The sequence below is a fragment of the Asparagus officinalis genome, chromosome 10 (assembly GCF_001876935.1).
Source record: "Asparagus officinalis chromosome 10, Aspof.V1, whole genome shotgun sequence".
NCBI classification, from domain to species: domain Eukaryota; kingdom Viridiplantae; phylum Streptophyta; class Magnoliopsida; order Asparagales; family Asparagaceae; genus Asparagus; species Asparagus officinalis.
Window position 1 is genome coordinate 67,007,172 of NC_033803.1, and position 7,448 is coordinate 67,014,619.

Consider the following 7,448-nt stretch of genomic DNA (forward strand, 5'->3'; position numbering starts at 1 on the left):
CTAGAAAAGGTTTGGAGTGACAAGAAAGTTAATCTCTCACATTTGAGGGTCTTTAGTTGTGTGTCATATGTTCATATCAGTGACTATGTTAGGGACAAGCTAGAAGCTAAGTCACAGAAGTGTACATTCATTGCATATGACATTGATGAGTTTGAATATCGTTTATAGGATGATAAGAGCAGGAAAATCATCAGGAGTAGAGATGTCATATTTAATGAAGAGGTGATGTACAAGCACAAGGATAATGTCAAGAATAGCCAAAGCAGTGGGAGTAGCACTAAGGATGCAGGTGAATTCGAGTACATGATTTAGATGAACTTCCAGCTGGGGGACACAATGTCAGTTATGATCGAAGAACGGAGGAGACTCCAGGTACAGAGACAGGTACCCAGGGTGAGGAGCTTAGGAGGTCATTCATAGTACCCAAACCAAATCCCAGATATCTTTTATCACTAGATTACTTGCTTTTGACAGACAATGGAGAACCAGAGTGTTAGGAGGAGGCAATGCAAGTTAGTAAATCTCAACAGTGGGAGCATGTGATTCAAGAAGATATGGATTCTCTCCACTCGAATGAAACATGTTAATTAGCCCGGTTACCTGCACAGAAGAAAACTTTACATAATAAGTGAGTCTACCGGATCAAGCAGGAGAGTGATGGAAGCAAAAGATACAATGCCAGATTAGTTGTGAAAGGATCCCAACAAAGGGAAGTAGTGGATTATACGAAGATATTTTTCTACGCCGTGAAGCTAACAACCATCAGAGTGGTGTTGAGCTTAGTAGCTGCTAAAAACCTCAACTTGAGCAGTTAAATGTGAAGATTGTCTTTCTTCATGGTAACTTGGATGAAAAAATCTACATGAAGCAACATGTTGACTTTATAGATGATTGAAAGGAAGAGATGGTGTGTAGGCTCAAGAAGAGCTTGTACGATTTAAAACAGGCTCCAAGACAGTGGTATATGAAGTTTGATAACTACATGCAGAGCAATGGCTATGACAGATGCAATTCAGGTCATTGTTGCTACTTCAAGAGGTTTGAGTTAAGCTATATCGTGTTATTATTGTACATAGATGACATGTTAGTTGCAGGGTCATGTTTACCGGGGATAAACAAGTTGAAGAAGCAGTTAGAAAATGAGTTTTCCATGAAAGATTTGGGTGCAGACAATTAAATTCTTGGGATGCGAATCAGTCGGGATATGACTGAAGGGACGCTAAAGTTGAGTCAGGCTGAATATATTGAGAAGGTACTTTAGAGATTCAACATGCAGAATGTGAAGGCCGTTAACACGCCCCTTGAAAGTCAGTTCAGGTTATCTGAGGAGTAGTCACACAAGACAGATGCAGAGAAGGAGTTCATGACCAGACTGTCATACTCATCAGCCATTTGTAGTCTCATGTATGCGATGGTTTGCACGAGGCCGGATATTGCCCATGCAGTGGGAGTTGTAAGCAGATTTGTCAGCAATCTAGGAAAGCAGCATTGGGAGGCCGTGAAGTAGATATTGTGATACTTGAGAAGGACTACAAATATGCCACTGTATTTTGGGAGAAAGGAGTTGGTATTGTGGGGATACGTGGATGCATACTTTGCCGGTGATCATGATACGAGGAGAAATACCACGGGATATGTTTTTACCTTAGGGTCGACAGCAGTGAGTTGGGTCTCACGTTTGCAGAAGATAGTAACGTTGTCCACGACTGTGGCAGAGTATGTCGCATTAATTAAAGCTAGCAAGAAGATGATTTGGTTGACCGGATGTTTGGAAGAGTTGGGTCTGAAGTAGGAGAACGAAGTTCTTTATTGTGATAGCCAGAGTGCTATACACCTTGCCAAGAATCCAGTATATCATGCCAGAACGAAGCACATCGACGTACGATACCACTTCATACGCTCGTTGATAGAGGACAGGAAGTTACTATTGGAGAAAATTTTGGAGAGCCAAAATCCTGCAGATATGTTGACTAAGGCAGTGACCATCGAGAAACTGAAGTTGTGCGCAACTTCAGTTGGCCTGCACGCATAGAAAATGAGGCGGAGCCACACTAGGAGGACAGATGGGATCACCGAGAATGATGTTGGTTGAAGAAATAAATTTTTTCCGAGGAGGAGAAGATGCTTGCGTAGATGACTGAAATTCGGGAGAACTTGTTGATGGAGGTTTGGTCTCCAAGTGGGAGATTGTTGGTTTCGAGAGTGTAGACCCAAACCTGGAAGCACAAGCACACAGCAGAAAAAAGAAGCAATCGGTCGACTGATAAGAAATATCGGTCGACCGATTCGAACGCCAGGAAAACAAGAAAGTTTCTGTTCGGTTGACCGATACGAATTATCAGTCGACCGATAACATGCACGAGCAGTCCTGAGAAAAAACATCTTCTGGTCAGTCGACCGATAACTTGTATCGGTCGACCGATAGCAGTAAAAATAGAAACTTAGTCTGTTTGGGAATCTGTTTGGGTTAGGGTTTCTTATATATATTGAGGGCGTGTGCTCTTAGAAAAATGTGTCTTTTATCAGAGATTAGTGAGAGAGATCTCAAAAAGAGAGAGAAGCCTATTGCAAGCTTTATAATCTTCTTTAATAATCAAGGAATTTCTGGTGTGGCTCCTGAGGACGTAAGCACGTTTGTCGAATCTCGTTAAATCTGGTGTTCTCTATTTTATTTATTCTTTCCTGCAAATTTTCGATTCGCTGTGATTTCTTGCTTGCTATTAGTTCGTCACAAGATCCGGAGGGCACGGGTTGTCGATTGTTCAACCCCAACACCTTTGGCTTCTCTATTTAAGCCACTAACATTTCTTCGTACTAGTCCATGTGAGACTAAAGTAGAAGTGTCACATTAAATACATATGACCAGGTCAGCCAATAATTACAGAGATATCACCATCTCATACAAAAAGCCTCACACCCTTCTCACATTACCTCAGGCAACCAAGTCTCAGCATTGCCAAAATAAAAAAAAGCAAACATATAACACATCAAAAGACACACACAGTTAATACTTTAAAAGGGATTATCAAGAGAAGCCTCAGTAAGATCACTCCCAAGCAAAGAATAACAACTCCCCATCTGGTTCACCTGCAACAAGCTCAGGTCATCCCCAGCAGCCAAATCCAAATAAAACCGATACGTCTCCTCCTCCTCCGACGTCTCCTCCGCCTCATTCTTCAACTCCCCCGCCATCTCGGTCCCCGCATTGTTCGCCCCCGAAACAGTTACTGCAGAGCTCTGCGACGCCTCTTCATTGTCGGCCTTCCTGGTTCTGCGGAACGCTTCGCCCACGGCGGAGTTCCATATTCGGAGGAATACGTCGACATGCTCACGTTCATGGTTGGTGCTAGTGTCACTAGAGCAGAGGTGGAGGCGAGCCTCAGCTTCAAGGCGAGCGCTCTCCCATTGCGCCATGTAGAGGAGGTGGTGGTCGATGCTGAGGTGGAGGAGTTGGTCGTAGGAGGGGAAGGGGAGCAGGTATCAGGATTGATGCCCATGCGTTGTAGGCGTTTCTTGAGGTGGGTGTTCCAAAAGTTCTTGATCTCGTTGTCTGTTCTCCCAGGGAGCTGGGCTGCTATGGCTGACCACCTAAAAAAAAAGCCCAAAGATCGACGAGATGATAAGGACCAATTTTTTTAGGAATGTAAATTAGCGAAGAACAAGAAAATATGAATGATGATATCAAGAATATCAGTTTTAGAAGAACTTACATACAAAACTACATTGTAACTATGGGGAAAGGACTAATATAATGTCGCCAGGATAAGATGAAACTCCTCGATTCTATCTCTTAGCAGCTCATTTTATTAACTAAAGCCAATCCTACTCTATTGAGCAAGTTTTGCCATCTTTTATCCCCTAACAATTTGTAACCAAGAGATCCACGTTCAACACGTACACATGAAAAAGTGAGTATGAGCATATAATTTATTCTAGGGAAAATTTGCAAAATAGATCGTTTTTATAAAGTAATTAGCAAAATAGACCGTTTTTAAAAGTAATTAGCAAAATAGACCCTTTTTTGGCAAAAGAGGTCGATTTTGAAAAAGGGTTCAGAAAACATACGGGACTACTAGTCCCGTATGTTTAATCTCACTCAGAAAATATACGGGACTACTAGTCCCGTATATTTTCTGTTTGTTAACAAAACATACGGGACTAGTAGTCCCGTATGTTTTCTGAACCCTTTTTCAAAATCGACCCCTTTTGCCAAAAAACGGTCTATTTTGCTAATTACTTTAAAAAACGGTCTATTTTGCTAATTACTTTATAAAAACGGTCTATTTTGCAAATTTGAAAACTCAATATTAATTATTATGTCTTAGCATTTCATTTTGATAAGTGAGCTATCGTCTTACATCCAATACTCACGTTGTTTTAAGATAGGGAGGCGCAACAGGCACATCATCGGACATACCTCCGGCCACCCCCTATCTATAGTGCAGGAGGCTCCACTTGAGATTTTAAAAAAAATCTCAAATGGGGCCCCTGCACTGTAGATAGGGGTTGTGGCCGGAGGTGTGCCCGAGGGTGTGCTTCTATCATTTCTCCTTCTACATAATAATATGGTGATGAATTCAATTTGAATTTCTATTTGTTTATATAAAGGACTAATTACAAGTCCTACTGTGGATGCAAAGGACTAGACACTACAGTAGTGAGTATAAATGCATCATCTCATTGTATAGCCAACTTGTGAAGCTTTCTATATATGCTACATCACATTGTCTGATAGCAGATAGCTATGTGGTCCTGTAATTATTTCACAGACAAAGTAGTGATATTTATTTACTGTTGCTAATTATTAAAGTTCATGGACTTAAAAGTACCGATCAATAGGTTTCCTACAGAGTTCAAGCTATAGTCAGTGTGTGTCACTATTGAGCTGTTGACTTTTCCCTGTGCATTGCACCCTCAATATTCGGAAGGGCTAAATTACCCTCAATATGGTATTTATTTGTTTTCTTTGGCTGGCAACATATGGTATTAATATCGGGCATTTGAAGTTAATTTGGTATTATTTAATAAATAAAAATAACCATATTGGTATTAATTTTGTCAATTTAGCGTCCCACTAAAAATGACAATTTGTCAATTTAGCCTATTTGAAAGATAACAAAAATGGTTGAAGTACTCCTACGTATAAACAATCTTATTTAATGGGCGTGCGTGGCACTTGCAGGTATTAAATATGGGCTACAGTAACACGAACAAGGGATGACAAAGGGAAATAAATGGAAATGTTAGTATTAAGGTGTAAATTTCTTATTTACTTGTTACCAACGATGCCGTGTAACTGGATGATGGACTTCTGCTCATCTTCTGTAAACGGGCCTCGCTTGATGTCGGGCCTCAAGTAGTTGGCCCAACGCAGCCTGCAACTCTTGCCACACCTCTGAAGCCCTGCATTAATCAATTTCACGTTTTATATTCTTGGATTTTATCCATTATGCAATAAATGCTCGCCCAAATTAAAGAACTCACACGTAGAGAAATAATAATATATGACTTTTGTAATATGCATTTTTAATGAGGGGAGTAATAAGCTGACAGAGTTGCTGGTCTTTAGGAGAATCTCACTGAGGATACAGAAAATAAAAGAGTGGAGTGATTGCTCATACTCCTGGTATTGAGGGGACATTTGTCAAAGAGATCATCACTTGATATTCAAGTTACCCATTTTAGTCTCGGAGGAATTTTCAAAAGAGACATGTTTTGAATTTTATGCACAAAAAAAAGACTTGTTTTCAACTTAATTTAAAAAACCGACCCAGTTGACTGAAACTGGGTCGGTTTTTGAAAAAAAGTTTACAAACTTTACGGGAGTTGAACTCCCGTAAAGCTTTTTCTCATAACAAAACTTCACGGAAATCGAACTCCCGTGAAGTTTATAAATTTTTTTTTTCAAAAACCGACCCAGTTTTAATCAACTGTGTTGGTTTTTGAAATTAAGTTAGAAACAAGTCTGTTTTTGGGAATAAATTTTAAAACAGGTCCCTTTTGAAAATTTGTCCTTTTAGTCTCATATCAAAAAAAAAATGAAAATACTAATAATAATGGAAAATTTCCCACTATATAGTCAAATGTTATATATATTGAAATTTTCATGGTGGTATTAAACTATAAATTATATAGAATAAAAATGAAGTTGATGTCGTCAGTATATTCAGATCATAACTGACTACGAATGACACGCTAATCACCATGTATCATATTGACATACACTAACACGTACACTACGAGGCTCAAATTCCTATAAATTTCACTGCAACAAAATTAAGTTGAAGTCGTCAATATATTCAGATCATAACTGACTACGAATGACACGCTAATCATCATGTATCCTAATGACATACACTAACACGTACACTACGAGACTCAAATTCCTATAAATTTCACTGCAACAGGATAAACTGTATGTAAGCTTCTACCTACCAAAAATAAAAGCCTACCCAGATAATAAATTTAAAGAAAATGTAAGGGGGGCAAAAAAAAGGAAGAGGAACTTTGAGTGTAAGATTAGGGACCTGCAAGCTTAGGGAGAGATCTCCAGCTGCCATGGCCATTAGCCTGGATGTAATCAACAAGCACCTTATCCTCCTCAGGAGTCCATGGCCCTCTCTTCAACCCCAATTGCTTATCACAGCAAGGAGTCCTGCCCATCTCAAAACAGAGACAAAGTATAATAACATACAATAGAAAACAGAGGAAACCCCACTCCTTGATTTGATTTGATTTGATTTTTTTCCCCTTTGTAATAACTTAACAGTAGAAACAGGATCTCAAGATCTTCTCCCTTAAATGCCCATGATCTTCAAAGGAGAGCTTGAAAACGGAGCACACTGAATTCAAGTATATGGTGTATTGAAGGAGGGTTGATATTTTTTTTTTAAGATACTTTCGTACAAAATTGGAGAAGGATGGAGTAAATGCTCTGCCAGTGGAGTTATTGAGGTTTCTTCTGCAGCTCCTTCACCATTGATGATGACCTTATATAGAGAGAATTTTAGTTTATTATCTTACGGATTATTTTTTAAGGGTTAGGGTGTTTGGTTTTTTTGACTGGGAGGCTTTAAATGCAGTAGCCGAACTTTGGGAAACGAGCTTTGATTTCCCTCTCCTTGGTTTAAAGATTTTGTGAGTACAGGACACGGTATTTGCATGCGGCATGTTCTGATAGGATTTGTATTTTCAGAAATTTATTAAAGATAGAGTGACGGCTTTATCCTTTTAGGGCATGTTTGTTTCGTTTCCCTCAGAATTCAAAACCCATTTTCCTTCACTTTTTCACTTTCCCCCACTTTCCAAAACCCACTTTTCTTCACTTTCTCCACTTTCCTCTAATAATATTGTGACAACTCATCCCACCACATCTCATTTCATACTTTTAAAAATAAACAAAACACAAGAAATGAGTCACATCAATCAACTCATCTAACTCATTTTCC

General features: G+C 39.3%; 1 pseudogene; it reads right to left on the bottom strand.

Moving 5' to 3' along the window:
* On the bottom strand, positions 2,836 to 7,047 carry LOC109825936 (annotated as a pseudogene).